The sequence below is a fragment of the Diplotaxodon limnothrissa genome, linkage group LG15 (genome assembly GCF_057381915.1).
Source record: "Diplotaxodon limnothrissa isolate DT_005_m linkage group LG15, D_limnothrissa_male_GT1.1, whole genome shotgun sequence".
Lineage (NCBI taxonomy): Eukaryota > Metazoa > Chordata > Actinopteri > Cichliformes > Cichlidae > Diplotaxodon > Diplotaxodon limnothrissa.
This window is the reverse complement of record NC_140610.1, coordinates 23706666-23730389: the sequence shown is the minus strand read 5'-3', so window position 1 is coordinate 23730389 and position 23724 is coordinate 23706666. Positions and strand designations below refer to the sequence as shown.

At 41.6% G+C, this 23724-nt stretch overlaps 1 protein-coding gene across 4 annotated transcripts in view; it reads right to left on the bottom strand.

The window, feature by feature from the left end:
• The window catches only part of hivep2a (HIVEP zinc finger 2a), a 118418-nt gene that overhangs the window by 21125 nt on the left and 73569 nt on the right, over positions 1 to 23724 (bottom strand). The window lies entirely within an intron of this gene.

Below are 23724 nucleotides of genomic sequence, written 5' to 3'. Positions count from 1 at the left end.
TCCATCTGTGCTTGTTGCCTTTTTTCACTCCTTTCTCCTCCCTCCCGCCCTCCCTCCTCCTTCCACTCAGTGAGTCACAGATGAAAAGCAAACCCACACTGTTCCTAAAGAGACACAAAGGCTTATAAATAGCGCTGTGGAAGTGACGTCGGAGTGTCATAATATGTGTAGGCGTCCAAAAAGGCCAAGTCGAAGAGCAGCAATCAGCACTAGCACCTTTTCTTCCTCTCTGGGTTACATCTAACTTGGTATGCAAAAGCGATCATGAGAATGCTCACAGATACGCAGAAACAAAAGAAGACACACACAGATGTAGACAGAGTGCTTGCAGGCACTGTAACTGCACTGCAAAACTGCAGTAGACAGTGTATATGTGTGTGTTTCCGTTGTTTAACGTTTCTTAACCACACCAACACCTGACAGCAGAAGGGGCACAGAGCCACAGAGCACATATAAACATGCATGCTGAAGTTGCATTTTTGCTTTGTATTTCCTCATCTCAGAGTTTAAACAACCTCCCTCACACTCTGATTGCGACAGAAACACACACACACACCCACACTGTGGCCTCAGTGCTGGTAAGCAGGGCTCAGTGACGTTTGTGTCTGGGGGCCCAACGTGAGACCTATAAATAGCACCGGAGGAAAACATGTTTTATTCTTAGCAGCAAGAAAGTTAAATTTAAGCTAACTTGTGTTTTTCACATGTACTCCCCAAACCCCTACGCCCACTCAGAAAGACAGACAAACAAATACCAGAAACATTATCTCAACCTTGGGTCATATCTTTGTGTTTTCCATGGTGTTAAGAGTGAAAGAATGTGGAAGAAAACTCCAGTTGGGCAACAATGGGGATTCAATTGAGTTTAGCTAGCATTATAATCCGGTGATGCTGATTGGTTAGCATTATGGTCAGCTGACACAAATGCAGCCAAAGGCAGACAATCTTGGTGATTACTACAGGGGAAGTATGGTACTAATAATAGTCAAGGCAAGGCACAGCTTTTTTTAAGACCTTTCACAGTGTGAATCCAGTAATGTGAATGGCATAATTCCCTTATGTTGAAACACTCCAGTATCAATGAGTCATGGCTCATGTGTCCTTTGACGCCTGTAGCACACATCGGATGTGCCAGTGTGCACAGCAGCAGAGGATGTGCCAAAGAGGAAAGTGGATTAACGTCAGTTCTGGGTTAAACACGAGTCCAGAGTGAGTTGAGATTAAAAGTTTGATTTAGCTGTCAAAACAGCTTGGTCACTGAACATACAGAATATAACTCTACACATGAGGATAATGGTCCGAGATCCTGTTCAAAGTAACCAGAAAACCTTTGATTACTTGAACATTCATAAAAGCTGACATGACAAGAAATTCCCGGACCAGCTTTTATTATTATATAGTTTGTAGGAGCTGGATTGGCTTGAGACTTCCTGTTCCATCCTGCGGTCATGTTTTATAAATGCACATACATTTTCAAGAGCAATACGAGGTAATTTCACCCTCAGACCATATCTGGTGATTTTGAGACAGCTTTTCAACAACTGTGATCTCTCTGTTTCTGGACCCATCCACACGTCTTTCCTTTTTGGTTAATCAATAGGACTTTAACTGAAAGCAGAACACTTTGCTTAACAAAAAAGTTGCCCTTGTCTACAGATTGTTTAATATTTATATGCAAATATGTGGTTTGTAATTATCAGTGGTGTTTCCTGCCTTAGGCTTTCCACGTATGAGCAAGGAAGGGCACGGAGGTCACAGAACAGAGCTGCACCATCATTAAATATTGGAGATAGACCATTTTTGACTGAAGGGATTCTGTGTTCCCTCTTAAGCCCATTGGGAACCATATGTCCTTTATTATTCTTTTGACCTAGCAATATACCTTTACACAATTTCTACTACTTGGTGTGGCTTTTTGAAGAGATCTTTTAAAAGCACCCAAGATGACTTCGACTCAGTAAATGTTTCACAATCCTATCCTAAAAAGCCGCATATGGCTTCCTTAAAAATCATCTCTAATAAAAAAAAGACAAAAAAATCACTTGACTTCTACTGTACCTCTTGTTGCCATTTGGAGGTCTCATATGGATGAACCTGCCAGTTGCAGCTGTAGTAGCTGCTATCACGCACACGTCAACATCCATCAGAATTCAACTCACACCCCACAAATAAACCAGCGGTGAAACTGACCTTTCAGCTTACATGGTTAACTTGGCTTAACTTCCCTTCAACCTTATGCAAGGTGACTGGTTTTGTAATGAAAGTTTTGAATGGTCACAATCTGCTGTGTGAGTGGGAGCCTGTAGTGAATGGCTTACATAAAGCTTTATTCATACATTCACCGACACAACCTGCCCCAGTTCCTGTGCGTAGGAGAGACATAGCTACTGGCGCTGTTTGTGTGTGTATGAGCGTGGGAAGTATACGTGCCAGTTGTGCGTGCGTGTGTGTGTGTGTGTGTGTGTGTGTGTGTGGGCTGGCAAAGGGCATGACGAGACACCCAAGTTGTAGGTAGGTCAAAACTAAGTACATTCAGAGGCTACACTCAGAGGTAAAAATAGTAGAAGTGATACACACTCAAACACTTGTAAAAAGTGATCTATCAAAATGCCCCAAATAAACACAGTTACTTAACATAAAGGAGCAGAGATCAGCTCTGCTTTCATAGACATGGAAATAGATCTAGGCAGTGTTTTATACCCACGGCATGCTTTACTTGGAACAACACACTCGATCTAAGTTTTTACGTTTGTGTGTAGGCAAACTGAATGGTCCTCTTTTCAGTAAGCATGATAATGTGCCCTCAATCCTCCAACCAAAACACATTTCACACAACATTAAACACAACATTTAAAGACAGTTTTAAGCACACTACATGTGCTGTTTGTATGAATGCAGAAACCTCCACGAATTTACTGAAAACGTGTTCAGGTGTTTTCTCAATAATAAAGAATTTGGAGCTTTAAAATATCTATATGAAGGTTAACACATGTATTGATGAAACCTGTTATATTTTGCTTGTGTTATATAAGATCTATACAACCCACCTGCTGTTCAAATCTTTTGTTTGTGAAATGCAGCCAATCAGAAGCTATAGTAAAAGGAGAGGAGCTAACATGATAGTGGATGAGCTGAAGGGCTGCACCCGAGGCCGGTCGGTATAAGGAATAAACAAGGATTAAGTGAACTGCGTCAAATGGCATAACGCTGTACAATGCCATGAATAAGTGCATCCAGCTAAAACAACATAGTCAGATCCTCAGAGACATTTTCAAAGAGCAACATGGAAACATGAAGGGGGAAGGTCATTATTAGGAGGTATGAGGGGGTGTTGTTGGCTAGAGTCAATTTCAGATCATGGTCCGTGTTCAGTTTGTCCTTGTCTCACTTTGCTTCTTACTTTTGCTCTTCTTGATTTAAGGTACCTGGTTAGCTTGTGGTTCTGGAATTAGATTAGTCTCCTTTCTCAGTGTCAGCTATACGTCCTGAAGAATTAGACTTAAAGGTACTCAGTGTGTTTAAAAGTGATGACAAGCAGTCTATAGAGTGTATGAGGAGCTGAAAGTGAAACTCCTCTCACCGTTGCCTTCACCCAGACCTTGTTTGAACTGGCAGTTTTACCTTGGACATGAAACTTGGCACCTTTTCAGCAGTTTGTTGAATCCATCCTCTAGCTTTGTCCTGCTGGGATCTTTCCAACACACCTGTCCTTTAAAACTGAGGAATTCAAAAGGATATTGCAACTACTTCTCAATATCCCAGTTTCCTTGTACGGGAATGCCCTCAGACCTCTTGACAGACTGCTTTACAAAATAGAAGTTCGATGGAAACTAATTAAATAAACATGTTGATATAAATTAAGCAACAAGAGATTCAAGAGAATTCATGTGCTTGCAGGTATGTACAAGTAGACTCATACGCACATATGCCCAAACCCTGGAGGTATGAACACTGTGTGGGCATTAACCATGCAGTAAGAACAAAAGGCTGTGTGTGTGTGTGTGTGTGCTGCTCTGTGAAGTGTGTGGGAGGCTGTTCAATCCTGAGGGCTGAAGGCACTCTCTCTCTCTCCCTTTCTCTTTCACTCGATTTCATCCGACTTATTGGGAAGACAGTTGGGAATAATGTTGCCAAAACGACAAGATAATAGATCAACATTTGTACAAATCCCTTCCCTCCTTGAATCATTATGAGAGTATGCATGCATCACTAACACACCCACATGCACGCTCACCAGTAATCCCTCTCCTACAGTGTCTTGTTCAGATATGCAGTAGATAAGCCTCTCATTTACTTTCAGTGAAAGAAACAGTTGAGGACAGAGCTCTGTGCGCGTGTGTCTGTGTGTTTGCGCGCGTGTACGTGTGGCTAGTTATTCTTAAATTGGCCCGCTAGGGTGCTGCATACCAACTCAAATGGTTGGAATTCCTGTGACAAAAAAACAGAGAGAAAGCATATTTGCAAGTGTTTGTCTTGCCCTGTCTGTCACTCATTGCATAATATATTTGTAAAAAAGACACAAGCAGAATACAAATTAGATCCCCGTTCCATATTTGATACTCTATGATTAAGACTAAAAGGATAAAGAGGGAGAACACATGACAAAGATGCAGGGAGGGTGCAAGGAAACAAAGGGAACAATCATACAGGACACAAATGAGGAAACAGGTATGGATTATAGGATAAAGAAGGAACAAAGCCACTGATGAGGACTCAGATAAGGGAACAATAATACATAAGGAAATAAGAAAGTAGGGATCCAGTTGGAGAAGGGATACTTATGGGTATTAACTTACAGGAGAGAGAACAGGAACACAAAAGATGGAACAATTAATGCTCGTTAAGAAAAGAAAGGGGAATTTATAAAGAAAAAAAAAGATAAAGACGTGAACAATCATAAGGGATCCAAGGTAGAGGTAGAGAGAGAAGGAACAAGGATGTAAAAGGCAGGTGGAGGATTTTGGGAAGAATACACAATGAACAGAAAGAGGACAAAGAAAAGGGAACACGCACCCAAGAATACAGATGGACGGAAAAAGCACATAATGTAGAGAGTAAACGAGGGAGAAAAACTGTTTGAGAAGAGGAAAAAAGACCAAAAGAGCAGGAGAAAGGGCACAAATTACAGGAAGGTTACACAAAGAGCGAGGACAAAGCTCAAGGACATCAAGGAGGGGGGAAAGCACTTGTCAAGAAAACCGAGACCTTGCTGAGATGTGGAAACCAAGAAAGGAGAAAAAGAACAAGGATGCAATGGGAACGGGACAAAGTGGAAAGACTAAGGACTCGCTTGCGGGAATAAAGATGAAGGAGAGGTGAGGAAACAAAAACGACAAGCACTCAGGTGAAGTTAAATACTAAGAGTGAAGAAGACTAAATGAGGAGTCTAAAGTAGAACAAAGGTGAGGAAACAAATCTAAAGAAAGGAGACAAGGCAAAACATCAGTAAAAGAGCACACAATGACAAGCCAAAAAAGGAGGATAGAGAAGGTATTTAAGGTTAAGGTTTAAATTGAAAGATTTAGGAGTTTGAGAATAAGTACTCACAAGAGTAATCAAGGAGAGTGCAACAGGACAGAGGTGAGGAAATAAACACTACAGAAAGGTAACAAGCATAGAAACTGGGGAACTAGGCCACAGCAGAGACAATTCAGGTGAGGTAATGGTATGTTTACAAATGGAACGTAGCTGGTGAGGAAGAGGGTCATGCAAGCTGGTGTCAGATGCCTTTACTCTACTAACACACACACACACACACACACACACACACACACACACACACACACACACACACACACACACACACACACACACACAGTTATATGTATACCAAATAGATGCATGCATGGACTGATCACACACAAAGCCTGGGTTCGAGTTTCTGAGCAGCAGCCGAAGTGTTCTGGTGCTTTGGGTGGTCAGAGGCTAAGTAAATTATTTAAACATGTTACTAATGGTTTCCATTCAGTGATTAACAACTTTATACAGCCAAAGAGAGAGAGAGGGGGGTGGGGTGGGGGTGGAGGGAGAAGGGCCGGTTGAGGGCAGCTGGCAGTGTGTTTGTTTTTTGGCTCTGCTCTGTTTGGCCCCAACTGGACTGAAACCACACACACCTCCAGTAAAACTCTACCTTTGTTTTACCTGGAGGGACACAGAAGTTACTGGAACAATAAGTTGGACTGCTGAGAGAGTGTGTGTACACCCATGCCTGTGTGTGTGTGTGTGCTGTTAGAGTGCACCAGGAGCTGGTTCATTTACTGGCATAATAACTAGGTGTTTCATCTGCCCTTCAACCATCTGTAGATGTAAATTGTGCCAATAAGGGCTGAAATATCCACAACATCTACTACTACTTAAATCCATTCTAAAGTAAGATGAATGAATATGATTTGTGCAGTGTGCCTATCTAATCCTGGCCCAGTATCCTAAGACTGTCATTCTCATTGGAAGAAGAAAAAAGACACACTTCAAGCATGAATGACAACACAGGGCTCTACCCTCTCCAAGCCCAGTGAGCTGTAATATACCTCTCTTGGAATTAGATTCAGAGATAATGTGGTTGGATTCAGTCATCACTGTCATTGTGTTATAGTCATCAAGTAATAATTGAACCAGGCAGGAACAGGAAACGAACGCCTGCTGACCCATCCATCCACCCCAGTGACCACAGTGCTCAGGTCAGATTGGTGTAATCGCCCACAACTCTCACCTGTCACCCGATTCCAATTCTCTCTTTTGGACTTTTAGGGTTTTTAGTTCCCTAAATGTATATCACCCTAAAAAAATGCCCCCCCAATATTTCCTTTTGCAAAGACATTTCCAAGAAAGCACAGTTTGATGCTAATTATGAGTCAAAAAAATGTGAAATTAAATTTGAAATCAATTTTTTATCAATTGAAGACAGCAGTGCAGTCCATAAAGATTAGTATAATCTGGACAAAATGTGAAGAAAGGGAGTTATGTCTGAGAGAAAACATCCTTTTATATTTCTGGGTGAAAACAAAAGTGGCGTATGTGTGAACCACAGCAGCACGCTGACTGCAGGTTGCTGCAAAGTTAAATTTAAAGCACTTTAAGACTTCTCTGTGCCAGGCCAAATAAAATCTGTGGCCAATTTCACCCCCTGCCAAAAGTTTTCTAAATAAAAAATTCACTTTCTCAGCAGTTATATTACAATACCTGCTTTCTTAAATTAGGCCAGGTAAAAGTTTTACACAACTCCGTGTCGAAAATTAAAAAGCCATGTGTGAATTATGATGGTTGCACAAGGCTTACGTCTTAATGGAAATTAGAAACATCACCTTCCTTCTACACACTTACTGTGCCCTTGAGCAGGGCTTTTGAGCTCAAGCTGGTCCAGTGAAGGCCAACAGCAGGAGTCTGTGGTTTCACCAGGATGTTCCCAGCATGAAATAAGTGAAATGAAGTTTAGCAGAACAGGAACACATGCAGCTCTACCTACTGACAGAAAAATCCAGGTCTTAGGAAGGGAACTGTAACACTTTCTCCATCCCAACTACCCTTCAAAATGTCTCCTTGACTTCTATTTCTGTTTTTCACTTTCTACATTTCCCAAAGAGCTTTGACAGCCTCAAAAGAGAGTGCCTGAGCTGGTGCTGTCACCTCTGGGTTATACGTGTAGGTGGTCAGAGAGCTTTTCCAGGTAAAATACACTCAGACTTTTTCATAACCCGTCCTGTCTTTTACTGCAGCTGCACCGAATTCTGGTCTATTTTCCGCTCTTGTGGGTGCAAAATTCAACCTTCCTGCCTCTTTAACAAAACATTTCTTCTTTTGAGAACGTTGAGTGGCACCACAAGAAGGTAACTCGAAAAAGAAGCCCTCGCTGTTCGATTCAGAGGGACTGACGCCAAAATGTGGGCAATAAGCTGCCAAAAGCAGGTCCTCATTCTCTAAAAGAAGGCAGATGGAATAATAAAAGAAGCAATAAAAAACAAGCATTTACATCGTCGCAAATAAAAATGTACAAGCGCATTGAGCGCGAAAAAAGTTATAAACAGCAATGAGATTCAGTTTATAAGATCAACCGCAGATATATAAACTGTATACGAAAGATATACACCACATAAACCTGCAATTCTTCTAATGGACAGCATTTGTTTGAAAAGTCAGACACTATAAAGGCCTATGAGAAAATGCCCATGACCCCAGTCCCTGGTTTCATGATGTTCATTTAAATTATAGTTACATTTTGAGTGAAATAAATTAGGTTGTGGCTATATTGTGATTTACAGATCACTATGGTAGTGACAATCACAAGGAAGCCGTGGCGCTGACCCCTTTGACTCTAGATGGAGACCAATTAAATGAACCAAAAATTAACAACTGAGGCCATAAATGTATTTGAAAAAACTCGAGAGAGCTGAAAGGTCATTTTCCAAAAGACTTCTGCATAGTAAGTCTTTGTGGCGCGGGTGTGGTCTCTGGCCCACTGCAGAGGAGGGGTGGCACGGTGAGCTCCTGGGGCGGCGCAGAGGCGTGGCTGAACAGGTGTTTGTTGTGACTCTTCTTATGTTTCAGTGACAGTCGAGGAAGGGAGGGGAGTGACTACTGAGCGGGATTGTCTGTGTCCCGTGCGCTGAAGCCGAAACCACGGCTATAATAAAATAAGTGAGTGTCACTGTACCCACGGTGTGTGTGCGTGTGTTGGGGTCCGACGTCACAGTCTTCTTTTTGAAACCTTAGCCGTCACCCCCTGCTGGTCATTGAAGATTTAAGAGCATGTCTTTTGTCCTGTCTTCCTTCTCTACCCCCAACCAGTCAAGGGAGATGGCCGCCCCTCCCTGAGCTTGGTTTTGCCGGAAGTTTCTTCCTGTTAAAAGGGTTTTTTTTACTTCCCACTGTTGCCAAAGTGCTTGCTCATAAGGGGTCATATGATTGTTGGGTTTTTCTCTGTATGCATTATTGTAGGGTCTACAATAATATAAAGTGCCTTGAGGCGACTGTTGTAGTAATTTGGCGCTGCATAAATAAATTGAATTAAGGCGCTTCTGCACTGACCTTACTTTTCAGTATGGACTGGCTGTGTTTAAATACCAAAAACTTGGCAGATACTTAATTTTTCGTAAAATCATTCAAGTTGCTTCATCCATACAGCAAATTACAACAGATACAACACATTTGGGAGCTTTGACAGGTGAAAAAATGCTGCAATTTTATCTAAATAAAGAATTGGCATGATAAACTCTTGTTCATGTTCACTGTTGTCCTATCATGTCACCTCATCAACGAACACAGTCACTGTACCAACAAGGTTTCTGTGTAATTTCATGTAAAGTGATACAAAACATAATTTCCTTTGTCATTTCCTGGTCTGAATTCGCACTTCCACCGAGATTTAGCATTACAAAGTAGATTTTTAGGGTTAAGACTGACTTGAAATGACTAAGAATGGGGTATTATGATTGGCCGCAGAGGCAAATGAAGACATAGATTCATTTTGGACACAAAAATAATAGCACCGAAAACTGATTATTTTATCTCCAGAGTGCAAAACTATCATCATTTTTTTGTCAGTCAAGCACTCATGTTGCCCACCGTTCATGTTGAGGCAGCCGTGTTTGGTTTTAATTTAGTGCTGTCAATCATCAGGTCGGCAGATGCACTGCTGGATTTGAAAGAGAAAAACAGAGAGAAGAGGCTCTCCAGAAATGACTGAAATTAAATCTAAAAGAGTGTGAGAGAGATGAATCAAATGAACTCAATTTGAACTGTGATGCACAACAAACACGCACGCATGCACATGCACACACACACACTTGAGCAGGTGGCTTGTAGACACTGATTTACAGCAGGTAGGAAGTCATTATGCTACTGAATATTTCTCTCAGAAAAAAAAATCTGAAAATATGTGTGTGTCTGTGTGTACAAGTGTGTGTGTGGGCCCAGAATAGAGTAAATGTGTGGGAGGTGGCAGCACAGGCAGGTTTGCAGAGACAGGATGAGGGTGTATGTGTGTGTGTGTGCGTGTGCGTGTGCGTGTGCGTGTGTGTGTGTGTGTGGGAGGAGGAAGTTTTTGGTGTGCCAAGGTTATAGTTTTGCTGCTGCTGAATTACAGTTATAAAAGCTTCAGTTACACAACGGAAAATACTCCAAACTTATCACTACTCTGTGACGGAGAAGAAATCTAACTTTATCTTTTAATGCTAGATATAGATATAGATATAGATATAGATATAGATATATAAGGACTGGAATGAACAAAATGATGCATAATTCTTTCTGTACCCACATGATCTCTAAGAACATTACAGAAAGTACAAAGGATTTTTCTCATCATTATTATTATTTATGTCAGAAATTAGGACAAATCCTCTGACAACTTGAATTCTCATTAAGTGAGAAAAACATCAACCTGTAACATCGGTAAAACGCTGCTGACATAATTGATGCATCATTACAGCCTTGATGCACATAATGATGCATCAAGGCTGAATCTGCGTGCTTTACTCTTTAGTCTTGATACCAGTAAGACTGAAGAATGCAAGACATTTACTCATAATGCAGTATTTTCTTACTTTGCTTTATGCTTCTTTAAGTAACAAGTCTACAGTACCAGCAGTGTAGAAATGCTGAATGACTCATGAATCTAAACTCAACCAACAAATGAGTTTAAAAAACAGACACGAGAAACACAAAATTTGGGCGACATGATAGGCGGAGCGGTTGGGGTCCCCTGAGCATCTGATCCCTGCAGTATGCTGAATGTCATCGTCCTTTTCTCTAGCCTGCTTAACTGTCTTCATCGAATTGTTAAGGAACAGCTAAAAAGCCAGTGCAGTATAGAAATGCTGTTTAATTTACAAATTTAAGAAAATACAGAAAAATTAAATGATGAAGAAGGAAATATGTTTTTTTAAAGAAAATATTTCTGGCGCTCAAATGAAAAGAAAGCACCGCAAGCTCATAAAGTCCAAGGGGAAAACAATATGAGGGTATTTGTATGTTTTCCTACACACGGATTCTTCTTCCAGGCTTGCTGGTGGAGTAAATACATGTGAAAACTGTGTGTGAGCCTGCCAGTGTGAAACATGTGAATCAATGATTGCTTTATGGTGTTGTATATGTACACACGAAATTATATGTTTTCAGTCTGAAAGTCCTGAGCGGTGAGGTCACTCTCTGGTCTGCTGCAGCGCTGTCCAATGTCCACATGTGTGTATGTGGTTTCAGCTTTGAAAGACCACGACCATATTAGTCCTGGAAAAGAACCTTCAGTGTCAAATCAAATGACATCAAGTTTGGCTTTTCTCTCACAAATTACATTTTTTTACTACTGTATAACCAAAGGCCGATCTACTTGACTTCTCAAATTGTTTTCTAATTTAGTCCCATTTGTTTACCTCTGTTTGCTCTTAACATCAACCATCTGTTTCAAATTAAAATGTTTCTGGCTGCTTACTGGGGATACTCCCCACCCTTTGCTGGGAAGCTTTAATTGTGAAACCCTTAAGGAAGTGTTGGGTTTTATTAAGAAAGCATGCTCAAAAGCATGGCGAACACTAACAGAAAGACAGGAGGTGGAGCTGGAGGTGGCAGAGCTGAAGATGTTAAGATTTTAATTGGGAGTGACGAGGACCGACAAAATTAGAAATGAGTACATCAGAGGGACAGCTCAGATTGAGCAGTGTGTGACAAAGGTAGCGAGGCGAGGCTGAAATGATTTGGACATGTGGATAGGAGGAATTGTGGACAAAAGGTGTTGAATACAGAGCTACAACGCAGAAGGAAAAGAGGAAGACCACAGAGAAGATTAGTGGATGCGGTGAAGAAGAACATAAAGGGAATAATGCAAGGAATAGAGTGAGATGGAGGCAGATGATTTGCTTTGGTGACCACTAAAGGGAGAAGAAGCCTGAAAGCATCACCGATCAGACTTTATTAAAGTGCATTAATAAAGATGTGAGGACAGGCTTCTTGTTTAGAATTAAACACTGATTTGCAAGATGACTGTTTACACAGTGGGAGCTATGAAAATGTGTGTCATTGCGAAAACTGGGGTTTGGTAATTGGCAATTTTGGTTTTCCATATTTTTCCCCCAAAAGCTGAACCCATCTGTTAAAATCATAAATTTTAGTCGAAACAGACTGTATATAAAAGATGTTCCAAAAAATACCAGCACCACCACAAATACTGACTGATCCAGTTCTGTGACTTGAACTAGCAGAGTTGACCGATATGAGCTTGTGTCAGTCAAATCAGTTAATTCTGCCAAACTTTGAGCCCTAATGAAATTTAAAAAGGGGCCTTACATGCAGTTTAGCATGTTCAGTTATAACTGAAGGGGGAAATTAGCTATTGGGACCAAAACTGCATATCTGGATGCCAGGGTGTAAACTGTTAATTGCTGCCGTAAAGCAGAACATTTTAACATCGGGGTCTATGGGGACTGACTTGCTTTTGGAGCCAACCTCAAGAAACTTCTTTCTTGAATTGGCTTCATTTTTCAGGCCTGGAGGCTTTTTCTTGGGCGGAACTTTCTCTGTTAAATAATGTTCATTTCGAATTTGGAAACAGTGGGAGCCAAAACCACATGGCCCATTTAGTAACTGTCCTGGAGGTATCAGATGTATTAAGTTCGTTAGCGGATCAAGAATCTGCAGAGCTACATGAGAAGTACTCATGACAACTTGGCAAACTTCGTCTGTTAGGCTAGATTGTGTGATAAAATCAAAAGATCCCGAACAGCTACTAAGCAATGATTAAATTTTGTCAGCTCTTCAGTTTAGTATTTTTCTTTATTTATTCTGTTCTCATGCTGCTCAATATATTGCAGTGTACAATTACTGAGCCACAGTGATTCTGAAGAGGTAACAAGAGTTTACACACACACACACACACACACACACACACACACACACACACACACACACACACACACACACACACACACACACACACACACCCTGGGAAAGATAATGTGACACAGCACCAATTCAGGCTGTTAAAGAATTCCGTGTTCCATGTTCAGGCTCCTGGCTCACGCTCAAACATACAGTATATGCACTGTACCTACAGAGTTTTCTTTTCCGACACAGCGGTTCTTCCACAGCTGTGGCTGTTTGACCAACATGTTTCCATTTAACAGAGAAAGCAAAAAAGAGAGATGGTGAAAAAGATGGAGGAGAGAGAGGAGGGGGGGGGGGGCAAAAGAGACAGAGGGGAGGGGGGTGAAGAGGTGAGGAGGGGAAAAACAGGCGTCCTGTTGGTGTAAATTGCCAGTGGAAAAGAGAAGGCAGTCATATTTTCCACAGGGCTGCTGGGCCAGCCTTGAAACTATTACTGAGTTAGCCGCATGCATGTGTGTATGTGCGTGCACGTGTGCATGCATGTGTGTAGCTTCATTACATTTTCCACAACAGTTTGCAAAACGCACTAGGAAGCGAGATGGACAGAGGAAGAGGTAGTTAAGATTTTTTTCAGGGATGGACATCTTCTCATGGTCTGTTAAAGGTTCTTCTGTAACCCGGCAACAGCCAATAAGGAGCGTAAAGTTACACAGAGAAATTATACCGTGTTGGAGGTTGGTGGAAGCACTGCCATATTTCTTGAACATGACGGAAATCCAGGGTTGTCATCTGGCCCCTGAGTTACCGTCAGATGGGCAATGCTACCCGGTTTGTCTGAACCACTTTAAATCTCCTCCTGGAGAAATGCTTTAAGTGCACAGTCCACAGTCAAAAAGTTGTTGAGGATGACGGCACGTCTCTTCTTGCTCAACCACAAGTCCAGAAAGTGAGATTTTGGTGAGTCCAAGCTTGGCCAAAGCAGCATTAAAAATAGGTATGTCACATTAGCTTGATACTTGATTCTATTGTTTTGATGTTTAAATACAGCAAATCCTGTTTTCTCCTTTTGAACCAACGCCTCTGCTTGAAAGACAAAATTGCATGGTCATCAAGTGACAAAAGTCTGACTCAGTCAGGAGGCTCCATCTGGGGCTGAAAAATGAACCCAATGTGGAAGTGCCCCAAACTGCAGTTCCTCAAGTAGCTGACACTGGCCACAGAAACACTCCTGTGTTAAAATGCGTATCAAACATGTTAAGAATAAAAAGTTCTGTTCTTGTTACAGCTTAAGGCTAGAGATGTGGCCACTTTGACTGACTAGCTGTGGCCGCTCGCTGTCTGCTATGCTAAAACCCTGTGAACTGGAGCTCTTGACAGTGACTGTGGTGTTGGTGCCATTTGGGGCAATGGAGGAAATTATTTGATGAATATCATTATTATAATAAGTAATACATCTATGCAGTTATTTATACTAACAGCCCATTCAGCGGGACGTTGCTCCACTTTTGGGGAATTTGGTTTAATTTAATACTTTATACTTATTCTATACTTTACTTTCTATATAAAAGGACACCATACCCAATTAAATGGGAGCACTGAGGCAATGCTTAACCCTGCTGTTGCAGCAGTACAAAAAAAACAAAAAACATAAGACTTCTGCACAGTCGCTATCGGTCTGAATCATGTGTGAGTTTGTGGCATGTTTCGAGGTTTAAGAGTCGCAGAATGCACAAAGAAGACACAAACTACAAACCACCAAAGCTACTGCAGGAGATGCAGGAAATGAAAATGTAACCCAAGTAACCAAAGAGCAAGAGCACTAGTGTATCTGAAGAAATGCAACCAGAGTTGAAATTAATGACTAATTGTTTAAAGTCTAAACAGTTCAAATGTTTAATGAGATGGATCATTCAAACAATTAGCTATGCTAAAGCCTGTTTTAACCAAAAGCTTGGCCTAAGTTCTTCTCCATGAGATGTAGTTTAATAGGATTTTTAAAACTATTTTCCAGTTTAACCAAATTTACTTTTGGCTCACTTCGGTAACGTAGGTACAAGTAGGGATGGGTTCAATTCACGGTTTTGAGTTCAAATTCCAGTTTCAGATTTGGGTCAGTGTTTTTGTTTACAGGTTTCAGTTTCACACCCTTGTAGACCTCTATTGGAGACCAGGGCAGCGTGTCAGAGTAGCTAACACTCTGATCTCCTTGATCTGGAATTTCATTTATACTTGAATCATCTCCGAGCTGACCTGAAGCCATACCAAAACAATCGCTCCTCTTTCCTGGTTGATGTATATTTAGCCGTGATGCCTGCAGCTGCGGCCGCAGAGACGTTGGTGACGCAAACTGCAGAACCTCCGCACACTAGCAGCTATTGTAGGAGCCCTTCTTCATGCATTCATGTTGAATTAGCAGCGTGCACAGTGGCAGCCGTTGTAGAAGTCGGTGTGTTTTATGTAACTTGCCTTTAGAGATCCGTGAGTCTTTGAATGAAAAGATGCATCGATGCTCTGCTGCTTCCAGAGTGGGAGCTTCCAGCCCACAACAACTCTGTAAATGTTTGACTCAAGACTATTCCTGGTGTGTGTTTGCGCATATGGGCATGATGCTCACACTTATGTAAGTGTCTTTCATCTGCATCCCTCTTCCCCACTCCACTCTCCTCCCCTTGTTGTTTTCAGTCCCCTCTTCTCTCCCAACTCAACGCTTCCTTCGATTTTCTGCTGCCTTGTTTACGCATCTCTCTCCTCTTTCAGCCTTCTTTTCCTTTCCATTCACCCCCCTCCTCTGCTCTCCTCTCGTTAAAAAAAGCCTGCAGGCAGGTTTTAGCAGCACCTATAATGCTGAGTTAGTTTTACTCTCAGGAACCAAGTGTCATCCTGGAGGCCATTTTTCACTGTGTTACATCAGAATCTGCAATCCAAAGCTTGCAACATCACCAATAATAGAACTCCTACTATGTAGGGCAGATAATTACCAAAACTTTCAGTCACACACTTCAGAAACCAAGCGAGATGCACTCGGGGCTTTTGTTACCCTCATTTATGTCAGGAAGGCAGACAAAGAGTATTCCAGCGCAACTACTTTTCTGGCTCCAGGCATTGGGAGTTGCCCATTGTGGTGGGCAATAAAATATGTATATTATGGAAACAACACCTTGTACTTGAATGAAGGAACATGCAGTCCTGTAAGAACTGTTGTACTCTACAAAAAGAAGACTAGTATTACTCAGAATTGCAGCCTAGACTTAGAGTAAGTGCTTTTTGATAATCACAGTCTTTTTCTCGGGCATTCACTGTAAATCTTAACCTTTTATGCATTCATCTCAGTGCCTCTGCGGCATCAAAAGCATCTTTGGACTATCTACTGGAGAATGTAATTTTTAAAAGAATGGGGTTAATTTCCTAAACTTGCGAGTTGCCAGTGATTTAGCAACAGATTCTTTTAACAATCTCCAATTACAGGAGGTTCATCTTGTAGCTACAAAACAAGCACATTTTAACCTTTTACCACCCATCAGGGTCAACAGTGAACCACTTTGGGCTAAGGTTTGAGTTAGGCTGAATTTTTGATGAATGCTATAACAGACATACTTTCAGAAAGTTGAGGATGTCACCTTTCAAATTTGGACACAAAAGATCTTCTGTAGCTACTAAGATTCCTTTATGGGTATCCCAAAAACATGAAAATTCCATATGCTCCAGGCACAGATTTGAAGGTAACACTAACCTACCCGCTCTAATTGCAATACAGTAATGATAATAATATATCAATATTAGCTTGGGGACACATCTCTAGGCTTGAGCAATACATTGGATGAGAGTGTCCAATGATAATGGCTGAAACTCAGAAAACTGATCTAATCTGCTAAACATCAAAGATACCAGTTGTTTCAACATTTCAGTATAAGCACATTTACACCATTTAACTTGCAATACAAACTTAAATACACTCCCTTGTTCTTCAAATGGCTTTTCCACTTTGCTTTGTGGTGATCTGAATGGTTAATCCTCAATCCTAACCACTTGGTTTTCTAACCCTAACTTCCTCTGCCATGCACTGCTTTTTGCATTTACACTTCAGCCTTCTGTCTACCATAACCCTAACCTCTCATCACCTCTGTGCCTAAGCATAATCTTGTGGATGTAGCTCATCTGCCTGATGTAGATCTTTAATCGAGTTATAGGTTTTGCTAAACATGACAAATACTCATCCACCTCAGAGGCCTTTGCTTGTGCAGCTACGGCACATTACCTCTGTCAAAAAAATGTTGGGTATGGAGCAAAACCCGCATCTTCAGTCCAACATTATATATTTACACGGTTCAGGTGTTTGTCACAAGGATCTCTGTATCCTCCAAAAACACTCAGGCGAAGTGAACCGTGAACACATCGAGCTGTGTTTGTTTGACTGCCAGAGCTGCTCAGCATCATCTGAATCATAGCTGGTGTTTCTGATACGAGCTTCCAGCACTTTCAGTAATGTGTCACAATGACATCATGGCATAAAATAAATCTTTTACACAGCTGCAGTATCAACATGAGAAATTCTCTCCGCTCCCAACGCTTTCTTTTCACCTTAAAGGTGAGAGAATCATCATGGCTTCGGGGCTCGATGTGAGTTTTTCGTTTCTTGTTGTGTTTCCATATGAAACTACTTTTAAACTACTGTTAAAAGGAAACCTATTAAAAGGCAGAGTTGGGGTACAAATCTGCAGCTTAAATCTGTAATTCCACTGTATGAACATGTCGGGATGGATCTGTGAAGACGTAAGTGCGACGAAAAGGGAGTAAAAGCTGCTTCTAACATGATAGGTATTCCAAGAAAGCAGCAGCCATCACTGTCGCTCAAGTGGCCAATTCCCCCCTCTGCCAGTAACTTGATGTTTACAGAAGAATACAACTCCAGAAGGACCAAATGATGGTTGATTAGCTGCAAAATTGGCCGACAGAGTAGAAAAACCCAGACTCTGCCAGAATGTATCCCAACATTTGGATAGCTGCCGGCAATTTCTGAGTCTGTTTGTAGCATCTTATCCTGTCCTGGCTGGTTATTTATAAGCAGCAAAATGTATGTGCTGTGCATGCTGTAGGTGTGTGTGAGTGCACTGCAGTTTATTCTTGACACAATGGGGGCGGGTGGTTGAATGACTACTGTCCCCAACACCCGTTACTTGCACGCACGCGCGCACGTATACACACACACACACACACACACACACACACACACACACACACACACACACTCTCTAGTGCTGACTGTCCACCCACGCACTAATCTCTGTCCCTTCACATCCGCAGAGCAGCAGGTAGGTAGGAGGTGTGTGGTCTGAGTGTGTGTGTGTGTGTGTGTGTGTGTGTGTGTGTGTGTGTGTGTGTGTCTGTTCACCAGTATGACTAACATCTTACAGAATTAAAAACCCTCAGTAGCACAGATGGCTCGGTGAGCAAACTAGACGGACAAGAGTTGGCTAATTTCAACTGATTAATGCATGAAATTCTTCCTAGATGTTACCGCATTTTCAGGCCAGAAGCAGACACATCCGTTTGTTTGCGTGCACGCCACACCTGCATGTAAAACTCTTCCTGTTACATTTGCTGCTGCAGTTTTTGCTGCTGATTTGCATCTCTCTTCCTTCTTGCCCTCACACTTTTCAGCATGTAAGACAGAGAATGGCCAGAACTATGCGGACACCTAAACATGACATTGTAATTCCCAAGAAGGTCAACACTGACATTACAGCATGACCTTTTCTGTATTCTCGCTCTTCTCTTTTTAAGTCTGCCTGATATTTTTCACATGGTGGTTGTTTAAGGGTTCCCTACATGTGATGAATTATCTTATTCTCTACATTGTGGACACAAAATGGTAATAAATTGTACTCCTATTCACCTCAACAATGGTCAAAAATTGAAATAATAAAATTGTTCAGAGTTTTAACATTTGCAGACTGAATGCTCTTGTAAGTAGGAAGTAGGTGATGCTGTGCCAGAACCCTATACATGTTGCTCTCTGACGCACCAGAAGGAAAATGTGTTGTAAGAGAACTTCCAGTTTAGAGTCAACATTGTTTTTGCACAATAGGATGAAAACATGTCTCTCACTTTAGGTGTCACTTTGTTCCATAAAAGACACCTTAACTTGTCGCTATAGTATGATAGTATGATGTCTTGAGCCAACCCCATTTCTTTATATTTTTCTGAAAAATGTTAAATAGGTGCAGTGATGTATTGAGACATCTGACAATATAAAATATACACATAAAAGGCAAAAAAAAGATTCTGTAAAAGTATGTGTGAGTGTTTGCATTTGGTATGACCACTCTTTGAAGGACATTTAAAACTTTTCTTTGGCTGCCTTTTCTCACACTGCCACAGTGATATTGAGGTCCAAGTTCTGGGGAGGCCAATCCATGATTAATAGTTAATAATACTATAATAATAGTAGTCTATTCAGGCATGCTATTACTGCACTGGCAGTGTGTCTGGCATCAGTGTCAGGCTAAAAAATGGTGTTGCCAATCAAATACTTTCCATATCCCAACACCACTGCCAGAAATGCAACCATGTTTTCCAGACAACTGTAGAAACCCACTGTTGAACCTCTCTCTTGACCCCCTCCATACATATTGACAAATATTTTAACCAAAAATATCTAAATTGCATTCATCACATCATCAGACCTGTTACCACTGATTGTCAGTCCAGTTCTTCTGTAGTTTGGCGTACCTCACCCTTTTCATCCTGCTTCCTTTCCTTATGAATGGCTTCCTGACAACCATCTACTGAGACTTCCTGATGAAGCTTCAGTGAACAGTAGGTGGATCAACAGGAGAGCCAAATGCATGGCTCAGGTCCTGTGTCCGGATACTGTTAAAAAATATTGTTTTATGCCTGTCAAACTGTGTTATCATTAAGATTTTTCATTGATTTTTCTTTTAACATTCAGTTCAGTGTTTTTGCAACAGACGGCTAGTAACAAAGTGTGAACATACAATTTAAAGTTGTCTGCTATGTGTAAACACAACACTGGATCAACCCTCGAGGTAGGTGTCTTTTCTATGGTTGAATGATTCATAGGTCAGTGGCTTAACAAACAAACAAAAAAACATTCCTTTGAAATGGTAAGGTACAAGGACTGGACTGAAAACGAGTGAAAAAGCAGGACTGGAGAACTGTTGCTCAACAAAACAAAGTCTGGCTCCTTGGAAGCAAAATACAAAGAAATAAGGAGCAGCTCAACAAATATGCAGGAGAAATATTGAGATGTTGGCATTTGGATTAATATTTTAATCCAATCATAAATTTTACCATTGTGACCCTATCACATGACTCCTACCATATGATTGATGATGGTGTTTTTTAATACGTGATTGTCTGCTGAGGAAGAGTAGTGCTCTAAACATCACTCTGTTTGAGATATTTCAGTACTGGCTTTTTAGGGTGTAGCAGCTGCCTGCTTTAGCGTGGATGTGCCTCTCTTCCTTTTAGTGTTGTATATACTTAATCATTACTTTCTACCTGAGCTTGAAACTCCATTGCTGGGATTTTCCTTTCATCGAGACACAACAAGACAGAACTTTGACATGCAGTCTGCTATGCTGACCGGGTCGTCTACATACCTTTGGTCACATCATATAAATCGACATCAAAGCATCAGTGAGAAACTTATCAGATTTTCTAGATCTACACGGCTGCATTATACATGCCTGGGTGAGTATACTGTATGTGTACAGTGCTGGACTGTAGACAAATCCCCAAGTGTTGTAAAAATATCCCGCATGAAGGGCGCTGACATCCCGTCTCTGTGGAAACCAGATGGATGTTTACAGTCCAAACAGCACACCTGATAGAAGCACACTGGACCTTTCAGCTGTGGCTTTTTTGTTTTTTTTCCAGCAAGTGAATGAGAAAAAGAGACATCCAGAGGGACAGAAAGAGAAGCAGAGGGTTAAGTTAATTGGATGGAGGACAAGAAGCAGGGAGAGGAAATGTAGGAGAGAGATCGCATAAAGCCGGAACAAAAGGCTTTACAGCAGATGAAAAAGACACAGAGAGAGAATCATGTGCAGAGGTCAGGTGAATTTCAGCTTCCAGGAAACAGAAACTTCAGACTGATTAAAGATTCCTGCTTCCTGCTACTGTTCCTGCCTGCAAAGATAGAGGTTTCCATTCACTCAGAGTCCTTAGAGGCAGAGCTCAACACAGAGTAGCCATCTTGGTCACACCTCCACTCCAGTATGTCAGTGCAGGCTAACTAAACTAGTCCTGACCATCATGAAAAGTGCTGGTAAATTTTCTAAAGTGTTCCCAAAATATCCTTTTAAATCAGTTTCCTTCCCCACAGGACGATACAACCACCATGGTGGCGGTGCATTATTTTTCTGTAAATTTCTATTCAGATTTGTCTTTAATTTAACACCTCCAACTCATATAGTACACAGTATAAATATACTCTGATTTACAATTCACATTAAAAATTATTTTCTAAAAAATGAAATACAAAATGTGAAGAAGAAAATGTGTGCTACTGGAACAAACAGAAGTAGTAGTTCACTTTTAAATTAGCACAAACCTGCAGCGACTGATCGGTAAACATGGCTTCGTTTAACTAGGACTTAAACCCTTCCCTAAATTTAACCAAGTAGCTTCTGTGCCTAGACTCTACCACATCTTAACCACAGTGCTGAAGGATCATGAGACACGCATATGCTCATTTTTGGAACAATCACATGGATGAGTTTTGAGATGCTGATAAACAAGTAAGTGTGGGGAATTTAAAACAGATGCAGAGACAGACTCTGTCTCTTTACATGGTATTGATTATTAGTATTTGTGCTTAACTCTTAGCGAAATGTGCAATTCTTAGCTTTTTCCTGGGCTTTATCAGCAAAAAATATTACAAAAGTATCTGGTGAAGGCTCACTCACCTCAATAAAAACCAAATTAAGAATTAATTAAGGAGAAAAATGTAACAAATAAATCAGATGACTGTCACTAAGAAAGACTAGTGTAAGCACTTTATGTCCAAGGAAGTTCTACCTAATCAAATATTTCCAGAAGTCCATCCATCCATTTTCAGCAGCCCAAGCAGAGAAGCCCAGACCACCCTCTCCCCAGCCACCTCCTCCAGCTTATCCAGGGGAACATCAAGGCGTTCCCAGGCCAGCCGAGAGATATAATCTCTCCAGCATGTCCTGGGTCTGCTCCGGGGCCTCCTTCCAGTGGGACATGCCTGGAAAACCTCACCCAGGAGGCGCCCAGGAGGCATCCTTGTCAGATGCCTGAACCACCTCAACTGGCTCCTTTCGATGTGGAGGAGCAGCGGCTCTACTCTGAGCCCCTCCCGAATGGCCGAACTTCTCACTCTAAGGGAGAGGCCAGCCACCCTTCGGAGGAAGCACATTTCCGCCGCTTGTATTCATGATCTCGTTCTTTCGGTCACTACCCACAACTCGTGACCATAGGTGAGGGTAGGGGCGTAGATCGACCGGTAAATTAGGAGCTTCATTTTTAAGCTCAGCTCTCTCTTCACCACAACAGACCGGTACAGCGTCCGCATCACTGCAGCCGCTGCACCAATCCGTCCCTTCTCCCATCACTCGTGAACAAGACCCCGAGATACTTAAACTCCTCCACTTGGCACTCCACCCTTTTCTGGCTGAAAAGGGTGGAGTGCCTCATGGTGGAGTGCCTCTCATTTCCAGAAGTGAGAAACTATTTGGATTTTCTTTTGGCTTTTACCCTCACACTGAGGAGCTTATAAGGTCATTGTAGGCCACGCTGTGGGATATGGATCTCATAAACATTGACTGCACACTGAATTGGCAGCAACTTTTTATTTTGCATGTTTTACTTCTGTCTTTTCCTTTTTTTCTTTAAACAGTGACTGTGTCAACGATCCACTTTTTTTTCCCCATGTAAGACCATTACCCCATCTGACATCACGACTCACATTATCACTACGACTCTTTTATTTGAGTCTCCTGGGATTTTGGTTACCTCGAATAGCGTCATTGGTAAATGCCCATTTTATGCTACGTAAACACATGAAGGCAAAACCACATGCGTGATCAATACCAGCCACACATGGGCTTGACACAGTTCTTGTTTTCTCCTGCAGTCTTTACTACTGTCTTGTTTCACACATGCACACACAGAAGGTGAGGAAACCAAAGGAACAGATGAAGCTGCTGTCAGCAGCACCTGCTCCTCCTCCACAGCTCACAGTCCTCCCCTGATCCCTCTTGTTTCTCCCCCCTTTTTTCCTTCATATCTTTATCGCTGTTCTCCCTTCTCTGTTTTCGTTTGTAGTCTCCACTCAACTCTCTTTCCAACTTCCTCCTCACTTCACCCAACCACCTCCCTCAACAGTCTTATTTCTTTACTGCCGCAGCCTCTTTAACCTCAACGCGGGGTTACAAAACATTAACAAAATCACACGAGGTGAACCATATAATTTGCTGGAAAAAAAGATTGGGAAAAAAAGCTGTTTTCATTCTACAACTACTTTTGCTTTTCCTTGCAATAACTTTTATGTTCTCTTACAATACTTTTGGTTTACCTCGCAATAAACTTTGCACTGCCTTGCATAAAACTTTGCATTTCTTCCCTAAGCCATATGAACAGCTGATATGTCACTTTAGTCCAGTTCAACACACCACCAGTTCAGGGAATGGCATGACCGATGATGTGACGCGCTACATAAAGCATTTGCTGCTCATTACTCTGTTAAACATGTGGATCCCTGACGCTACGCAGCCACTGGCTGTGAGGACAGCTGCGCTGCTCAGCCTTATTTGCACTGCAGCCACAGCTTTGCATGGGGATAGATGGTTATACTGCTCACACTGCAAATGCGCTTGAATTATTATATTAATTAGACCATGGCAGCAAAGGATTTGAATCAGCAGT